An 11,514-nucleotide genomic window follows, 5' to 3' on the forward strand; every position below is an offset into this window, starting at 1 on the left:
AAGGATGCACACCAAACCATCAAGTGTCTTTGGCAAGGGGCGTGGATTTGGGAAAGAGAGAGAGTAAGTGGGCGAGTTCACTCCCTCCTCCCTTTTACTTTCCGTGCCGCTGGGACTTTTCTCCAAGTATGCTCATGTATTACTTTTATAAATTAAACATGAAACAAGGGGCACCTGCGTTGCTCAGTCCGTTAAGCATGTGACTTTGGCTCAGGTCATGAGCTCACGGTTGGTGAGTTCCAGACCCACCACGGGCTTGCGGCTGTTCGCACAGAGCCCGCTTCAGATCCTCTGTCCCCCTCTTGTTCTGCCCCTTCCCATGCTCTCTCTCTCTCTCTCTCTCTCAAAAATAAACATAAAAAAATTAAATGAAATTAAAAAAAAATAAAAATGAAAGAAGGTGGGGTTTTTTTGGCCACATTTAGCTACGTCAAGTAACTTCTGGAATGAATTTACGAATTAATAAATATTTATTATGTCAGGGTAAACATTCCTATTCTCAAACATTTTTGCATTTTGCATAGATCAGGGCTGCACCCTTCAGATGTCACAGACTTCCAGTTCTCCCGCCTTGACTGAATTTTGTCTTTTTCTCACTGGTGTGACTTCATTTAGGAGGAAAGGATAGTGGGGATAATTTTCTTTTCATGTTTTTAACGTTTATTTTATTTTTGAGACAGAGAGAGACAGCGCATGAATGGGGGGAGGGTCAGAGAGAGAGGGAGAGACAGAATCGGAAGCAGGCTCCAGGCTCTGAGCTGTCAGCACAGAGCCCGATGCGGGGCTCGAACCCGTGAACCACGAGATCATGACCCGAGCCAAAGTCGGACACTTAACCGACGGAGCCACCCAGGCACCCCTTTTCATATGTTTTTAAATGGAGGCCACATTTCTAACCCCTGAAGACTAAGTTCGGGGCCCCACCACGTGCTTTCATCGGTGACACGTCTGTGTCCCCACACTTCTCACTCTCTGTGAATACCTGCCTGTGTCTCCCAGCATTCCGCTCCCTGCCTTCACCACCATAAAGAACAAGAACACAACCACCACATCTGTTCGTGAGCCCTCCCTCCCTCGCGCACAGTGGTCGGCACACGGGGGGCTCATCAACATTCGTTGAATGGATGAAAGCTTACATGCATCCGGGGGGGATAAACTTTCATAAATTGTTCATTTGTATCTCAAAGAAAATCCATGCCACCGTTATAGCAATGGCAGAGCAGAGCTTTAAAGAATTACTCATGTAACGGTTCAAGGGCAAAGAGCTAAAAGCAAGTCAGAAACTTCTTCATGTTTTGTTCAAAGCCCACTAACACTTCAACATGTATTAAATGTTAATAAGCAGCTATCTGGGTCAGTGGGTTAAGTAATAGCGACGCTGGAAGGCGAGAGGTGAAGAAATATATGGAAATTACTTTCGGGGACAGCACCAGAGCTCAACTCATATAATAGCATGCTAGTGACTTAACCATATTATCTTTTTCCCTTTTCTCATACGGCAGGCCTTAGTAAAGTGACAGCGTTCTCTTTACTCAAGCATCTGATAAAATCTGGAAAATATCAGGGAGGATCCGAGGGTTCCATCACCTTCTTCTCCTTAGTGGCAGAAAAAAAAAAGAAAAAGAAAAAAAAGAAAATCACTGCATTTAACAAAACTGTCAGGAGCTGATTATATAGTTTGTAGCCCATCCTTTCCGACTCCTTGCATTTGACCGTTTTTCTGCACATTGTCACGGAGCCCAAAGAAACAAACAAAGAGATGTTGTAAGCCGAAGTTGCTGCTCCTTAAAACCAATACAAAATGATAATAATAATAATAGAGAATGTCTTTTGAGCCCTTGCTATGCGTCAAGTACTTTACCAAGATCACTGGTTGAGGGGTGAGGGTGGTTCTGCCCAACAGGGAACATTTGGCAATGCCTGGAGATATTCACGGTCACAACCGAGGGGGGGGGCGGGGCAAGAGAAGTGATATCGGCAGTTGGTGGATGGAGGTCAGGAATGCTGCTAAACATCTCGCGCTGCACAGGACTACCTTCCCATGACAAAGAGTCATCCAGCTCAAAATATCAACAGGGCTAAGGTTAATAAACTGTTCATAAACTGCTTTAGATGAGTTATCTCATGTAACATTCAAAAACGGCCCTAGGACATTTTACAGATGGGGAAACTGAGGCACGGACAGGTTAGGTAGCTCTTTCTAGCCACGCAGCTCTGTAAGCAGCAGGGCGACTGTTCAGCCCAAGCCTGTCCGACTCTGGAGGACCTCACCTTGGCACTGTATATTGGTGGGAAAGAAGCAGAAAAGGTCGGATTCGCTGTGGATTTTACGATTGCATAACAGATCCATCGCTGACGCTCCTTAGGAACACCGAAGCTCCAACTCTTCTCTTGGCCCAAAATGTGAACTCTGTGAGTGTACTTAACCCTCTTTACCATCTTTCGACCGAAACATTCTGACATTGTATTATTTTTTATTAAGATAATGAGTTATCGTTAGTAATAACGCTAGTTAATAAAAACATTAAGAAAGCGAACAGTTCTCTAAAATAATAGAAGGGCTGGCAAAATAATGAAATATTAAATTCAAGGGTGCCGGGGGGCGGGGGGGGGGGCTCAGTCGGTTGAGCATCTGATGCTTGATTTCAGCTCAGGTCGTGATCTCACAGTTTGTGGGTTTGAGCCCCCATGTAGGGCTCTGTGCTGACAGTGCAGAGCCTGCTTGGGATTCTCTCTCTCTCCCTCTCTCTCTCTCTCTCTCTCTCTCTCTGCCCCTCCCATGTGCTCTCTCTCTCTCTCTCAAAATAAATAAATAAACTTAAAAAAAAAAAAACCCGGAAATATTAAATTCAGCCTTTCCTCATTCCATGGGATTTTTCGTCAGCCATGCATATCAGTGGGCAGAACGTGTCCCAAGTTACGTGAAATTCATGAAACGGCCTTATAGTCCTTATCAGCTGCCATTTTCCATATTTTACGAGAATTGAACATTAAAGTGTGTCTCTACTAGTGCAGGGTAATAATACCAGACCCAGCAATAAGGTATTTCACACGGTTGTAATTGTATTTTATATGGGAGGGCTCCCTTTTCTCTCCAAAACCCCCAAAGGCCTGTCCTTGGTGGACTCCACCGAAAATCATCCATTTTCCATGAGGCCGAAACAGGTTCCATACATAATAGACCAATATAAAACGTATTAGAAATATTAGTATGTGTGTTACGTTTTTCCCCTTCTAAGCAGGCTATGCTGCTTTTTCATTCCTCCTTCTTGTCATAATCTGACTTCTTATTTATTGGCCCACTACCTCGTTTGATTTGATAGTTTCCATCCCATACACCTTAGGATGCTCTCCCCTCTCTGTAGCGAACGAGAACAGGGACACTGAGGGCCATTCAGACACCCGAACTGTATGTGAAATGTGACCCTCCCTGCTTCAGTGCCCAGGCTTTGCTGTACTACCCCGGAGAAACCACAAAACTGAGTAGAACACAGCGAGGGGGGAAAGAGGAGGAAGAGTAAAGACCCTAGAAAAGTCATGAAGAAGAAGGGATAACTTTCAATAACTGAACTGTAGTTCTGTTTTCCACGTACACTACTTTTTCATGAAAGAGTGTAGTGGAACAAAATAATGCGTGTATCCTTGAACAAAATAATTCAGTTCACTAGGGCTTTCACGCAAACACAACGTTCAATTGACATTAAGCCACAGCACTGAACAAGTGTAAATTAATACGTGTTTTCTCTTTTAGATTGAAGGCAGAAGATAGAAACAAGCCCAACTCAGCACCCTCGAAATAACTGTGACTCTCCCTGGCCCAGACCCCAGCCCCTCCAATCCATGCTGCACACTGCAGAGAGAGTTATTTTTTTCTAAAATAAAAGGGATCATGTGATCCCTCCCATGCCCATCTCGGAAAGCTTTCACCATTTCACCATTACCTAAAAATCATGATCCAAGGCTTCGGCATGCCCTTCTCGATCTGACTGCCTTATAGCTTTCTAGCCTTATTTCTGGCCAGTTCTCGTGTCTTTTTATCTCATCATTCAGGAAGTTTCCCCTCTGGTCGTAGCAGACCCCCCCCCGGGGTTCCCCAGACACGTGTTCCTATTGACAGGCCCTTTGCCTAAATGCTCCTTGTCCCTTCACCACCCAACTCAACCCATCCTCTGAGGCGGAACCTAAATGCTGCCCTCCTCCCTGTTGCTCTTTTCCCAGCAATAGAGTCCTCTAAAACAGCCAATAGGAATTTTTCTCACTTGCACAGCTACCTGTAACATACAACGGCTTCCCGGTTTACGTGAGATGCATCCCTTGTAACCTAGAATCATGTGCATAATGTGAATTGAGTCAAGTGACCATAGGCAGTGTGCTTTGGCACTAATTTGCCTTGGCAAGCTGAGAATGAGATCTACACCGGCCACTCTTTTTTTTTTTTTTTTTTTCTTAAAAGGGTATTTATTTATTGAGAGAGAGAGAAAACGAGTGAGGGAAGGGCAGAGAGGGAGAAACAGGAAGGATCCCAAGCAGGCTGTGTCAGCACCAGGGGCTTGAACTCACCAACCGTGAGATGTTGACCTGAACGGAAATCAAGAGCCAGATGCTTACCTGAGCCACCCAGGCGCCCCTACCCTGGCCATTGTTCACATTTGGTGTATTTTGAAAGGATTTAGGTAGAAGCGGTGGGAAAACCACATAGCAAATAGGGCAGTCCCTCCGATAACCGTGAGATCTGAGTAATCCATAATCACGTTTATTTCCGTTCAAAGGCCTCTGCTGAGACCCCCAATCCCAGCTGCCCACCTTTAGGCTGAAGATGCTTCTGTGAAACCTAAAAGAATTTTTCCCACTTGTGTTTTCCCAGAAAAGCCACTTCCTTTCAGTAATTCCAGTCTTCCAGTAATTATTATATTGATACAAGGATTTTGGACTCAGTGCCATACAATTTTCATTACAATTTGCAAAAACCTGGCAATTTAGCAATGTCTTTACTCTTGCTGGAACTGCACATAACCAGTGATACAAACATTTGGCCTAAATTAAGGCCCACTTGGGTATATTGTACTTAGGAATTTGTAAACACAGAAATTTTAGCTCTTCGGACCCTTTCTGGAGAAGCAGTCACCACATTCCTTCAAGGCTCCTACTCCCTTGCTCCTTCCTTAAAGACTCCCTGTGCCCCAAAACTGGAATAGCAGAAATTGCTTTCCTGACTCAAAAATTAGGGGGGAGTGAGCGGCTGCTGAGGTGTCAGGCAGGCACAGGCCTGGATAAAGGATCCACCCCTAGGACGTAACCTAAAGAATCAAAGAATCGAAGGATGGTAATGAAAGGTAAAGCAAATGACCTTTGCAAGAGCCACCTGTGAGACCATCACTGGGTGTCAGGCAGAAACATCGATTTAGGAGCAGCCTGGTCAGTAGGAAACATGGCTACTGTAGGAATACAAGAGCTGGTGGCCCTTTTAAAAGGAACAAACCGTGGGGCGTCTGGGTGGCTCAGTCCGTTAAGCTTAAGCGTCCGACTTTGGCTCAGGTCACGATCTCACAGTTTGTGAGTTCACGCCCCGCGTTGGGCTCTGTGCTGACTGCTCAGAGCCTGGAGCCTGCTTGGGATTCTGTCTCCTTTTCTCTCTGCCCCTCCCCACTTGTGCTTTCTCTGTCTCTGAAAAATAAATGGAAAAAAAAAATTTTTTTTTAAGGAACAAACCCTACTTTTCCCAGTGACAGCTGCTGGGTAAGAATGAAGGGACCCCTTGATGCCCAGATTTTCCAATTTTCCAAGAGAAGCTGAAAATCTAGATTTAGAGGGAAATCTCCCTATTGGGAAACTAACTGAAATTTATTTTCAAACATCACGTAGGTCAGAGTAAAATCAGTCTGCAGGCTAGATGTGGCCTGTGGCCCCCGGATGGCAATCCTCGTCTTAGAGACCATCGAGCCCACCTCCCTCATTTTACGGACGGTAATGCTACAAGAGAGAGAAATTTCACGCAGCTGGTTGGGAGCGAAAGGATGACTAGAACCCCAGCCCTCTGATTGTCAATCCCCCTACATCATTCACCTCTGATCAGTCACTTCAATCTGAGACAATTGCAGTGTAAGGATCAAATCAGCCTGGAGGGTTCTTGCCTGGTTCAGAACATGGTTCAGAATTCACTCAGTTTGAAAGACAACAGGATGACTGATCCATTTCAGGCCCCTCTATTGTCTCTCAAATCCTCTGGAACTAGACCAGCCCTTCCCTAATGTGGCCGACCATCAGATAGACACAGGGAATCAATCTTCAGAATGATAGATTTGCAGGTTCCTAGAACTGAGTGATCAGAAGCTCTGGGGACGTGCATATCTTTACTAAGCTCCATTGGTGATTTTCAAGGAGTCTAAAGCTTGGCCACACTAGGAGGGGAGTCGACTGTGAACCAGACCAGGAATTCCAGATTAATCCCATTCCAAGCCTGTAGCCCTTGAGCCTGGAGCAGCATGACTCTTTCAATGAATGACTACACACTCATCTCTTGCATGTTTTAACGTTGATTTATTTTTGAGAAAGACAGAGACAGAGCACGAGCGGGGGAGGGGCAGAGAAAGAGGGAGACACAGAATCCGAAGCAGCCTCCAGGCTCCAAGCTGTCAGCACAGAGCCCGACGCGGGGCTTGAACTCACAATCTGTGAGATCATGACCTGAGCCGAAGTCAAATGCTTAACCAACTGAGCCACCCAGGCACCCCTCTTGCGTGTTTTAAAAAGCGTTCTTTTCCAATTTCCTAGATTCTTGTGTCTTACACTTTTAGGAAGAAAAAGAAAAGCTAGTTCGGTTGTGGTAAAACTTTCGGTTTTAATAGTACTTCTGGGTGCAAGATATTTTTAATCCAGCGTGAACCTGAACAGCTGTGATGAACTACTTAATTAAATCATAAATGATAGATTCCTCATAAATTATACGTACACATTTTATAATTTTAATAGTTCTTTTTTTTAAAACCATAATCTGTAAACATTTGAGTGGAAGCTGTGAATTAGATTTCAAAATAGATGAGTAATTTTAGACTGCAGCATCCATTTTCATAGCATTCCAGTTTATTTTAAGGGACAATTAGTAGCACTTGTAAAAATCTATCTAATTGCTAGACTAACTCAAACTCCATGGTACTTGGATGTTTTTGCCCTCATCAGGCCTATTTTTTTTTTTTCCCCAGAGTGACCAAAACGATAAGGGAATAGAGGCAAAAAATTAAATTCCAAAGACAAAATGCTTATAATTAACTTAATTATCACTTGGAAAATCAGCCCAGATTGACTTCGGCCAATTGCTCCTTCCTAGGTCTCAAAAATCATTTGCTGTTTTGACCCTTATTGCCAGCACAGCCTGAGTGTTTCCTGATGAAATGTAACTTGAGCCTCTTTATAGCGAGTTCAAACAGTTGCTCGTATTGTATGGGGGCTTTGCTTGTTTCCAAATGCCCAGATAAATGCTCAGATTTCATTGGTGAGGATCTGATGACGTCAGCACTCTGCTGCTGCTAACTCATCATCAATTGATAAAATATGCACTTTGACTTATCTTCTCCAGGCACCAGCTGCTGGCCAGTTTTCAATGCCTGTGGCCCAGTAACAGATTTAAATAATGCCTATAGTCATTTCCTCCTTTCTATGCAGGTTGGAGGCATGACGTCCTTGAATAATTTCTATGCACTGAGTTAGCTGGGTCCTAAGATAAAGAAACCAGTTTAGCTTCTTACTCCATGCCCAGAATTTAACGACACAGAAGATCTCAAGGGCAAATCATTTCCATGCCAGCCACTACCTACTACCCCACTTACAGAGAGCTTTGAACAAATCTCTGAAGGACTAATCAGGCCTAACTCCATCGCGATCTTGCACAAATATTCCCTAAGTTGGGGCTTTGTTTCCGGTGCGCTTTCTGATGAAACCCTGTATTTACCTACTTTGAAAACCCCCCACTATTATTTTCAGGGTAATGGTAATGGGGCAGGACCCTTGCATCAACACAAACTGGTGGAAAAAGCAGACAGAGGGGATGTGCACCTCCATAAGAGGCAGCTGCTATGCAACTTCTGCCCACTATGCCATGTGGCAAAAAAGCCCCTGTGTGGCTAGATCGTCTGGTTTTTCCAGAAAAGTTGACGTTGGGATGTTGACATGAAATCCCAGTTTCAAAACATAGGCAACTGGCTTAAAAGAATTTAAAATACTATCCGGGTCAAAGAATATGCTTCTCTAAGACACCTCTAGCTAATATATTGCCACTTTGCAAATTCTCTATTACAAGAACCATTGCTCTGTGGATTTATGGTCTTAATGCTAAATCAGCTTATAGATTGCAGCCTGGATGGCTCTTAAGTAACAGCTGTACGTATATAATGCCTACTATGTGCCAAACACTGTTGACCATACAAGCAGTGAACAAAACAGACAAAAGGAAGCTTACATTCTAGCATACATTCATCTTCGTGGGACTCATAAAGGACAAGACAACGAAACGTGAGAAATGGAATGACGGAGACAGTCGCAATGGGATTTAGAATTAGGTGATTTTATCAGAGACTTTAGCACGTCATATAGAGTTCAATAAGATTAAAACTCTAAAGGCAAACTACTGCATGGAAAATGCAGCCAGGTTTAAAACCCCCTATCAATATAAAGTATCTCTTCATTCAACAGGTATCTGTGGGGTCCCTACTTTGTGCCAAGTGCCTTGCTGGACAGAAAGGGTGCAATGGTGAACGAGAGAAACATGGCTTTAGCCATCTATGGTCAAGTGTCAGAAGCAGAAAATAAATCGGAAAAAAGAAAAATAATTAGTAATAATAAGTAAAGATAATGACAAATCGTGATAAATGCTATGATAAAATAGAGACCAATGACCAGAGTGAGAAGCCTTGTTTAGAGAAGACAGTCAGGGAAGTTCTGCCTGAGGAAGTAACATTAAGGTGAGGTCTGAAGAATGAGAAGAGAAAGTCACTTGAAAGGAGAGGGTAGGGTGAAGATTTCTAAATAGCGAAAACGGCATGTGCAAAGGTCCTGTGGCTTGAAAGAGCTTACTCAAAGAACTGAAGTCTAGTGAAGCTAGCAGGCAGGGGGTTGAACCTGGAGGAAAAAGCAGGGCCATGTATCTTCAATAAGAACTTCGAGTTTACTCTAAGTGCAAGGGAAATTACTCTACAGTTTTGGCTGGGGGAGTGACACGATCTGATTTACACTTTTTGAAAATCACCAGGGCCATTGTGTGCGCAAAAAACACGCAGAAGTTGGGCAAACACTGACACAGGGAGATCAATTAGGGGGCCATTGTAAGTAGCAGTCTCTGTTAGAGATTATGGTTGAGTGCCCTAAGATAGGGTCATTGGACACAGAAGGACACAGATTTCAGATACATTTGGTTCAAGGGGGCTCCCCTTAAGTCCCAAGACTCTCTCTGTTGGCCTGTTCTTATTTTCTTCCGAGAAATAAAAAAAAGCTTAAAGTCAACTATGCTTTCTGATATGAAAAGCTAGTGTAGGAAACGGATGGTCCATTCTGGCCTAGCAATGACATCTCTGTGAACTGAGTTGCCCCGCCTTTAAGTCCACAAAGATAAAAATCAAGGGCATGAGCCTCTCTAAATATCTCCCTTGAAGCCAAAAACTTGGGTCATTAGGAGTTCTTGGGATTCTGAAAGATACAGACAGCCTGATTACCTCTCTTCTCAAGATATTTTATGTGTTTGTTTTATTGCTTACTTGTTTAAAAAATATCTGACACCATAATTGCAGAAGAAATTTCACTGTGACTCTTAACCAAACAAAAGGAATGGGGAATTCGCCTTGGAGAAAGTTTAAGTAAGTCCATCAGACTGGCTCACTCTGGGACTTGGGATTCCCATGGCTTATTTTTTTACTCCGTGTGGTAAGAACTCAGTCAAGCCAGCCTGGCCCGGTATTCCCAGCAAGGTGGGCTTGAAAATCAATCACAATTGAAAGATAAATCAAAGTAACTATCTGGTGTTTTTTTTCCAACTTGATACGAGGAAGGGGAGGATGGCTTGGAGCCTGGAGCCCAGGCCCTCGGCGTGGGGAATGTTCTCCTAAACCCACTCTCTCTGCCTCCAAACCCCACTTCATCCTGACCATTCCCATCGTCTGCAACCCCTCCCAGCACAAGTGTCAGCTGGGGAGAAGGAAAACGGGGGAGTGTCTGGGAGGCTTGGGTGGCTCAGTCTGTGAAGCGTCCAACTCTTGATTTTGGCTCAGGTCATAATCTCACAGTTCATGAGTTCGAGCCCCGGACTGGGCTCTGTGCTGACAGTGGGGAGCCTGTTTGGGATGCTGTATCTCCCGTTCTCTCTGCCCCTCCCCTACCCCACTCATGCTCATGCTCTCTCTCTCTCTCTCTCTCTCAAAAATAAATAAACTTAAAGAAATTAAAAAAAAAATTGGGGAGTATCTGATGCAAGAGAACATGGCAGATTTATTAGGGTTGAGATGTTTGAAATTCAAGTTTTTAACTTCTCCGGTGAAAGAAAGAACGAAGAAAAGGTTGTAAATGCATAAAGAGTGCAGCCTGCCTTACGATACCTTGTGTTACCTTGCAGGGAGGCCCACGATTCTCAAAGAACACCACTTCCTTTAGCCGATCTCCAGAGTCCTTGGTCCCAAAGCTCTTTTCTCCAGCCAATCCCACCTCAGACCAAAGAAAACACCACCAGCCCCTCTGACCATCCTGTTACAACTGTAAATGATGCAACGCTTAATCCTGGGAATCCAGGCTAGTATACGGCTAACCTCCTAACAGTTGAAACAGTGTGTAGCCAACTTTAGGAATTCAACTTGTACGTTCCCCGGTGTTTTACACATCCTGGGAAACCTGTAAGGTCTGAATCAACGGCTTCTTCCCTCAGTGTTGCCTCTGTGGACATGACAGTTTAAGGATGAGAATCGCAAAAGCGTAACATGCCTATGGTGGCCAGCAGCTTCCTGACACTCTGTCTTTTAGTTCTCACAATGGCCCTGCAACGTCAAACAGCTGGTTTAGTGCTGCTCGCTTAAGCAGCAAGCCTGCAGGTGTCTGCCTTTAACGCCCCTCTTCCTACCCTCTACCCCCTCGATCCCTGCCCCACGCTGGCTTTCCTGACATGTATGTTAAGTCGTGATGAGTATTATTATAGGATTCTTCCCTCTCTTTTCCAGCTCACGCCTTACACCTTTGGGTTTGTGTCAAAGGGATGATGTAGGGATGAGATCGTGAGAATAGTATTCACCACAGCATCTAACAGGTAGGGGACCCATCAGATGTGCTAAGAATTCTGCATTTACTCTCCGTTCAATCCTTGCGACAAGTCTCCGGGATCGATAGCATGCCCCTCAACTGAGACATGAGGGAGCTGAGACACCGCGAGGTTAAGTAACGTCTCCAAATCACTGGACACGAAGGAGCAGAGCCCAGATTGGAAGTCAGGCTGACTTTCTTGGGAGCACCAGCTGTCAGTCTCTTAGCCTGCGAGCTACACGCCCC

The 11,514-nt window shown here is 44.4% G+C and overlaps 1 long non-coding RNA gene across 1 annotated transcript; it reads left to right on the plus strand.

The window, feature by feature from the left end:
- LOC121035540 (uncharacterized) lies at positions 1 to 1,819 on the plus strand. The gene is made up of 2 exons (XR_005792943.1): positions 1 to 63; positions 1,503 to 1,819. It is a non-coding gene; the product is annotated as an uncharacterized LOC121035540 (long non-coding RNA).
- Positions 1,820 to 11,514: the final 9,695 nt, after the last annotated feature.

The sequence above is a fragment of the Herpailurus yagouaroundi genome, unplaced genomic scaffold (genome assembly GCF_014898765.1).
Source record: "Herpailurus yagouaroundi ecotype Mexico unplaced genomic scaffold, PumYag 28, whole genome shotgun sequence".
Classification (NCBI taxonomy): domain Eukaryota; kingdom Metazoa; phylum Chordata; class Mammalia; order Carnivora; family Felidae; genus Herpailurus; species Herpailurus yagouaroundi.